The following is an 8,854-nucleotide window of genomic DNA, read 5'->3' as shown; positions in this document are numbered from 1 at the left end:
AGATTTGTCCTCATTTGTCTATCGAAGTTCATTAACTATTGACATTGTTGGTTCAACAGACTCCCATGTGGGAAGAGGGATTCTGTAGGGGACATCCATCGCACACAGTTTTGTTGGCACTGGATCTAGGGAACAAACTAAGATACATAGCACAATAAGAGATGCTGCAAAATTAACTCATTGAATGTTCAAGTAAATTATAGAAAAAAAAAGTACCCTAGAACTAAATCTAAATAGTTCTCTCGTGAAAAGTGGACACACATACAGACAGACAGACATTGGATTTTATATATAGAAAGAGATGTATGTTTTTCTGTTTGTATGTTGGAAAGTGGTAAGGGCCTAGGTAATGTCCCTTGTGTTTTGTGGGTGTCTCCCCAAGTGCCAAGTGTCACCGCCAGGAATAGCCCTCCTCCCTATTTTAGGGAGAGCATCCCATAGTTTGTAGCAGTTCATTGAATGCACTAGGAGTGGAGAGTTAGTGTGAGCTTGCTGTGCTTTGTTAATTGTTTTGTGGTTTGTCTGGATTTTTGAACCCTAGCTCTGTTTTTTGACCTTGTCTCTGGATTTCGGATTGGGACGGTATTTAGTGTTATTTTTGAACCTCTGCTCTGTTTCCAACCATGATTTATGGATTCTGTATTGGGACTTTGTTTACTGTGTTGTCACCTTGCCTTTTCAGGCATCTCTTTTTTGTTCTTTGAAGCTTTGGGGTGTGCACAGCCTTTTTTCTCTAAAATAAGCATCTCTGCCCTTTGGGTTCCTAGTCGGGGTTTTGATGATGTTTCCCTCCTCTAGTGGGCAATGTTGGAATATTTTTTGACAGTTGTGCATTCAGAACTCAAGCACTTCATGACAAACATACTCCTAGCTTCATTGTAGTCAGAGGCCCAACTTGCTGCAGGAGTTCTCTCAGCTGAATGAGCTTTGGGTTTGTGGGCAGCCTCACCATATGAGAACATCAAACAGATCAGGCCAAACTCTGGATGACTCCTTGCCAGTGACAACTGACCTCTCTTTATCCAAGGTAAGTGCACACAGCATTATTGATGGATTAGAAGAGTCAAAGGTGAGTCCACTTTGAGTTCCAGAAGACCTAGCTGTTGATTATAAAATTGTGTTGTCCGGTTATTAGGCTGATAGTATAATCTTTTTGTTCATGGATCCATCACTTTCAGCTGCAGACCAAAAGACTGTTAGAGGGTTGCCGTCATCCAGCTTCTCTTTACATGAAGAAGGCTAAGGATATCTCTTTTCTCCACAAAACTCAACACAAGTTATGTGAAAAGCACACAAAGCAATGGTTTCACACATAAATCAACAGAAATGTGGCACCTGTTTGCTGTTTGCTGAGCAGAAATGTGGCACCTGTTTGCCGTCTCTGGCAGCACTGACTATGAGGGGGCAACTCGAAGGCAAGCAGGAATGCACGGTGGGCCTGTTGATGGCCGTCCTGTCATGGCAGGTGGGTGGCAGTGGCAACCGCAGTACAACACAATCTGGTGTGCTCCTCTTGTCATCGTTAGTGGAAGTCCTACCAGGCGAACGTTGCTGTAGGCACATGAGCTACATAAACATCTTCAGCACCATGATCAGCTGATCCTGGTACCTTGCTTTTGTTTTCGATGTCCATTTCCTGATCACTTGCATCAAAATCAGAGTCCCACAAAGTCCGTCTGATTCAGTGATGACACGCAAAATGTCATCTATGGTGTATTTTGCTTTGCGTATTCGCATCGATATCTTGCCAGAAGTCAACGTCATTTTAGAGGTTCTTTGCTCTTCATTACTCATGAACGCGCAGGGAATCAAGGTCAGATCAACATAACTAACTTTTCTTCTAGAATAGAGAGTCGAACTAAGATGTAACCAGCCGATTACCATTCTCTACTCCCGAATTTCAACAAAAGTCAACATCTGCCTTTAAAGAGTTAAGCAGGGAAAATCATGGCCACTGTTTATTTAGTTTGTTTTTTTGAGAGGTAGAGGGAGTGATCTGGACAGAAAGGACATTACATGGTCAAACTCTAAACTCGGATCTCTGTGTTCATGCTTTTTAAAGGGTGCAGAATCATTTAACTCTTTCAGGGCTGATGTTGACTTTTGTTAAAATTCAACGGTAGAGGACAGTAATCAGATGTAAACTGTAACAAAACTTGCCCTTACATTTTAGCTCAGCTCTCTTTGCTAGAAGTTATATAGCTTTGTTGATTTAACCTCGATTTCCTACGCGTGCATGAGTAGCAAAGAGCAAACATCCTCTAAAATGGCATCAACATATAGCAAGAGACCAATGCGAATGTACAAAGCAAAATATTCCATGGATGTTTTACGTATTTCATTGAATAGGACTCTTACTTATCGGATTCAGAGTTTGATGCAAGTGATCTGGAGATGGATACTGAAAATGAAAGGGAGTTACCAGCATCATCTGATCGGTCGCCAGCTGATCGTGGTGCTGAACACTTTCGTTTAGCTGACGTGCCTACAGCAGCCTTCGTCTGGGAGGATAGACACTTATGATAAGTGGTACAAACCATAATGCGTCACATTGCAACCGCCACCACCGCTCACCTCCTGTGCGAAGACTGGCAGTCAGTCGGCTCACCGTGCATTCCTACAGACTATCGAAGTCGCCCCCACGTTGCCACTGCTGCCAGAGATACTGAACATGTGTCAACAACAGCCACAGCACATTGCAACAGACGTTTTATGTTGATTCATGTGTGAAACAATTTTTTTGTGTGCTTTTCAGAAAAGTTTTTGGAAAAAATATTTAGCCCTCAAAGAGTTAAGAAGAGTCTGACCCTATATAAATGTTGCACAACACAAGCCACCGCAATACTCGAACGGACTGCTCTTCCCTATCCAGTCTACAGCAGAGTGGCACAATGGTTAGCACAGTCATGCCCTACAGCCCAGACCTTGTTCCCCTTAGAATTTCATCTCTTGGGATCCCTGGTTCTTGAGGCTGATCCTCCAATTAACTATGAACTACCCAATCTCACTGAGATTGCACAGGTGGTGAGCCAGCTAAGGATAGGGAAGGCTGCAGGGACCTGTGGTATCTGTGGTGAACTTCTCCAGGGTGGTGGTAAGGCTGTCCTCCTGGCATTGCAAGCAATCTTTGCTTCCATCTGGGAGACTGGCATCATCCCAAATGACTGGAAGACGGGACTTATCATCCATATCTGGAAAGGGAAGGGTTATCACCTGGATTGCAGCAACTACAGGGGGATAACACTGCTCTTTGTCCTTGCTAGGGCTGTCCTCAATAGGATCTGTGATCACTTGCTCACCTACCAGCGACTGGAACAGTCTGGTTTTACACCTAAGAAGTTTACCATCGACCGCATCCTGGCACTGAGGGTTCTCATGGACCGCAAACGCAAATATCTGCAGAGTTTCTTTGCATACTTTATCGATTTTCATAACGCATTCAACTCAGTTCATCCTGAGGGTTTGTGTGATTCCCTCGAAGCTGCTGGATATCATGGCCGGCCTGTACACTGGTACTGTGAGTGCTGTGCAGAGAGGAGGCAGGACCTCTGTGTTTTTCCCAGTTGATTCTGGGGTTTGTCAGGGGTGTGTTCTTGCACCTACTCTGTTCAATGCTTGTATGAACTGGGTGTTGGGCAAGGTCGTGGGGTCCAGCGGCTGTGGGGCATCTGTTGGCGAAGAAGGATTCATGGATCTTGACTTTGCTGACGATGCTGTGATCTTTGCGGTATCAATGGAGGCTCTGATTGGGGAGCTTGAGAGACTGAGTGAGGAGTCTGAGTGTCTGGACTTGCGAGTGTCCTGGATAAAAACCAAAGAGTCAGGCCTTTAATGACCTCTTGGGCACGGCCATCAGCAGTGTGTCTGTCTGCAGAGAGAATGTCGACCTTGTCGAGAGGTTTACATACCTTGGCAATGACATTCATGTCTCTGGTGACTCTTCCTATGAATTTAGTAAATGGATTAGGAGAGCATGGAGGGTCATGAGGTCGGTGGAAAGGGGTGTGTGGTGCTCCCCATATCTATGCAAAAGGATGAAGGTCCAAGTCTTTAGAGTCCTGGTGCTTCCTGTCTTATTATATGGTTGTAAGACATGGATGCTATCCAATGACCTGAGACGAAGACTGGACTCCTTTGGTACTGTGTCTCTCTGGAAAATCCTTGGGTACCGCTGGTTTGACTTTGTGTCGAATGAGCGGTTGCTCATGGAGTCCTGAATGAGGCCCATTACCTGCATTGTGAGGGGCAGTCAGTTACGACACTGCGGCCATGTGGCGCGTTTCCCCGAGGGTGATCCAGCGTGTAAGATCCTCATTGTTGGAGACCCAAGTGGCTGGACCAGGCCACGGGGTTGCCCATGTAACTCCTGGCTGCAGCAGGTAGAGGATCATTTCCGGAGAGTGGGACTGGACCGCATGTCTGCCTGGGGGGTTGCCAACTGGGATCCCGAGTTGTTTTGTCGTGACTGGGATCCCTAGGAGTGATAATAAAGTTTTTTTTGTCGCCTTTCCTCCGTTTTCGTGTGCGTGTGAATGCCTCTTCACCAGCACTCCCTTTCTTGATCGTATTTCTGTAAAGCCTGCATCTCGTACTCTTTCATTATTTGCAAAGCATGTTTTTCACCTCGTGTCTGATTTTCTAGTTGCTGTCTTCGCAGGTGTCTGCATGGCCTTTACTCCTCCATGTACGTCTCGCACTCCCTTTCTTGATGCGTTACCAGAGCCATACTAACCAATCAGATTGCTCTGAGGGAGTGGACACAAAGACCTTACTGTTTTAGTAGATAATTTACAGGTTTACAGTTCCACATTTATTCCATTAGTATGGTTTCATAGATTTTGTGAAGCTTTCTGAGTGTATCAACAAAATGTGTTCTTGGATTTTAATTTTTTAAAATTTAAATGTGAAGAAAACTTTGGTGTTATGTGTAGGCTTCAGGAAGCATTGTGAAAATCATCTCTGACAATTCTTTAATCTTGGGTAATAGTAAAATCGATATTAGCTCTTCCTTATGTAATCTGGGTGTGGTGCTTGACACAGAACTTCACAAACAAAAGCCCCGAATAAATCTGCTTACTTCGATTTAAGGAACATTGCTCAAATTTGTCCATTTTTCATCTGCTAAAATACTAATTCATGCTTTTTATCCTTTCTCATTTGTGTTATTGTAATTCTTTATATAGCAGTCTGCCCAAATAATCTACACATAATCTTCAAATGGTACAGCATTTAGCAGTATGTCTTTGGACACATCAAGATGTGCTAAACCATAACCCTGGCTTTATACTATTTGAATTGGCTTTCAAATGAAAAGTGTATTCATTTTAAAATGTAGTTTTTAACCTTCAGGGCCCTACACTGTATCAAACTGTAGTTTGATAGACCCTTAAGTACCAAACCGAGCTCATCTTCTTGAGGTTCCAAAGTACAATTATAAACCTTCAGGGCTCGCTGTTATGTGCTTAAAACTTTGAAATTCTCTTCTGATCAGCAGGCAGCTGCAGTGTTTTGATGTGTTCAGATCAAGACTTAAGGCTTTTGGACTCATTTTAAATTCCTTTTTGGCATTTTTATTTATTTTACTATATATTTGTATCTATTTTTCTTTTTTATGTATTTTTTTATGTTGTCTGTTGTCCTTTAGTATGTTTAGTATTTCATATGCTTTTATAATGTAAACAGCCTCAGATTTTAAACAGACACTGAAATAAAATCCTTGAAATTCTTGACAGGTGAATGTCCCAGTGTGACGGGGCTGGCAGAGCTCAACAGTGTTTTATAGCAGAGAACAGCCTTATGGAGGTCAGGCTCAGCATGGGGAAATCCACAACTTACACCACACAAAGATGTCAGAACCATGGGTGCAGAAGTATCATTATGTAGACTTCAGGCTGCTAAGAAAGAGGAAGAGTTTATATATAAATTTGTGCAAAAGTATGCTTGAGGTGAATAAATAAAGAAGTAACAACCGCGAAAGCATGCAACTGCACATGTCCTGCCCTTCTTAGCTGATGCTTGTATCCAAATGCACTTACTGACAACAAACTTACAATTGTTTCTCCTTTTGGTTTACAGTCCTGTGCCTTAATCGTTAGGCCACACTGCTTCTGGAATTAGCAACACCAGGTGCCATATAACAGTTAATACATATATGACCTATCAGAACATTTGGGGTAAGTCAATGGCATGAACAGTAGTGTCAAAAGCAGTAATAAGAAGAAAAGCAGTCAAAAATTATAACAATGGAGGCATTTCCTGCACTGGAGGAGATAAGAATATCATATACAATATGTGATAATGTGATTTTTGGACTTTAATCACATCCAGGGTTGGATTAATTAACTTTGGAGGCCCCTAGGCACTAATAGAATTACTCGACACTATAAACTCACTTCAGAGCGGGAAGGCACCAGGTCCTGATGGTTACCATGCTGAATTTTATAAGAAAATTTCAATTAAATTAGCTCTCAAGCTGTTGTTTTTTCCCAATTTTCATTTCACTTAATCTGTTTCTTCCATATGAATGAAGGGAACTGGCAATTAAATTAAAATTCAGCATTTTCTTTAATTCCTTAAAATGTCATCACCCACTTGCTAACTTCCAGGATGTTTTCTTACTGTACTACCGCAAGTTGTTTCTGACCTTCCTGTTAGCCTTGTATAGGATGGTCCAGATCTAATTATGCAATTTTCACTAGCTATAACTTATTAAGTTTACTCCGTACAAAATCACCCGAAAAATCCCGACCATCGAGAAGTTTGCAAACTGATTACATGAACAATTGTCTTTGCGCCGAACTGGAACCGTACCCACATAAATCAATGTTATCCAGACATTCTGGATCTGCACAATTAGAGCTGGACCACCCTGTAGTTTACAATACTGCAGTGAGATGTCACCATCTAGTGGTCATTTGTATGAAATACATTTTGGCAGAAGAATAAGTCCATTCAAGATCTCTGCCTTCAAGCTAACTATCAGATCTGGATTTACTCAGTGACCTGACAGAAAGACGTAACGAATGATCAGCGTCTCTTACTCTTAGAGTTCAATGAAGCCTCCGTATAGACAGAAAGATACAATTAAATCACAAATTACTGTATCATAATTTGGTTGGCTGGATAAACATGCTGTGCCGATATGGTTTTGATTCTTCAATTTGATTTTGAGTAGATGTGCCTTTTCTTGTGACACAATTTAGCATTGAAGTCTCTCTTGCAGTTAAGACAGTATGCCCTATACTCATTACCGATGCAGGGCTTCAGTCACCCTTTGAAATCAGGGTACGACCTGCATTCTTTTCTGTACTTTTGCAAATATAACTTTGAATAGGACATCTTCAACCAATGCCAAGCAAGAACCTTTCTTTTAAATGTGTTGGTTATGTGTAGTGCTTAAGAACAGGCCATCTGCATTTAACAATTTTTTTGTTATTGACTTGCTGCAGAATAAGTAGATTTCACAGAAATGGGAAAGAATTAAAATCCTAGGTATTTGAAGAATATAGTCTAGCTATTAACTAAATCATTTCATGTTTAAAGCAAAGAAAAGGCATTTTCCTTAGTGGAGCATCAGTTGCGTTTAATAATGCTTGCTAGCTACTTTGTCTCATGCGATTGCAGCCTATTTGTGACACAAAACAAATACTTTGGTAGATTTCTACTGCACTGCATAGCAATCTGTTTCTACATGAATTGCTGTCAGCAACTTAAGAAAAGAAAAGTTGCTTATGTCAACTGAAAATGTCACTAGTTTTGTTGCTAGGCTCTTTACTATTATTATTATTATTAATAATAATAAGAAGAATCATGACAATAATACATTTTATCTATATGGTGCATTTCCCATGCTCAAGCTGCTTAAAATAAAGTCACCAAAAGGGTCAGAAAATAGTGATAAAGTCACTAAGTTGGCAACACTGCTTGTTAATAAAGTTAAAAACATTCACAGGATGAGTACAAGCTGAGGCAGGATAAACGGTCCATCAATTCCAGACCACTCTGATCTCTGACCATTTATAAAGGTGCTTTGAGATGAGTGAACAAAGTAAAGTAAAGTAGTATTCTGGGTATTGTTGGAAGATAATTTCATCAAGCATTTGGGGTTGGCCTGCGGTGGGCTGGTGCCCTGCCCAGGGATTTCTTCCTGCCTTGCACCCTGTATTGGCTGGGATTGGCTCCAGCAGACCCCCGTGACCCTGCATTAGGATACAGCGGATTGGACAATGGATGGATGGATGGATTTGGGGTTGGCGAAAATGTGGAAGGTGTGGAAGTCTCTTTCCATAGGAAGTTAATTCACATAAAACAAATCCCCCTTATTTTTAAGAACCTTCTGCCATGTTATATTTTTCTCCCTCCCATATTTCCACCCCAATAGCCCTCATTTCCCACTAAAAATGGGGGCATACCTGTAACCTGGCATTGCCAGTGTTGCCAGTTTTGACAGGCACACCAGAGCCCAATCCCAGTCAAAATACCGCCCAAATCCATAATATCTAGCCTAATATTGATTAGCAAGTAAACTGTCATCCAAACACACCTTCCTTCTCTCCAACTTGCAAACGTCTGTGAACTTCTGTTTCAAGGATATATCTCTGCAACCCTGGAGCTTCCATCCTGAAGCTCCAAGTAGGTTATGTTAACGCTAAACAACACCAATAAAGTCTAGCTGCAGACCTCCAGAGCTCCACCCGGTTAGACTATAGTTATGGGTTGTGGGAGAGATATCTGACTTAAATAATGACAAATGTCCCTCAGGTCATCTCCAGGTACTTGGAGCTCCAGGGTGGAGGCTCTGGGACGCAGAGATACCAGACTGCTCTGTTTGGCTAACTAGTATTTACTAGTGACA

This window comes from Polypterus senegalus, chromosome 14 (assembly GCF_016835505.1).
Source record: "Polypterus senegalus isolate Bchr_013 chromosome 14, ASM1683550v1, whole genome shotgun sequence".
In the NCBI taxonomy this organism is placed as follows: Eukaryota; Metazoa; Chordata; class Cladistia; order Polypteriformes; family Polypteridae; genus Polypterus; species Polypterus senegalus.
Note: the sequence above shows the minus strand (reverse complement) of the source record.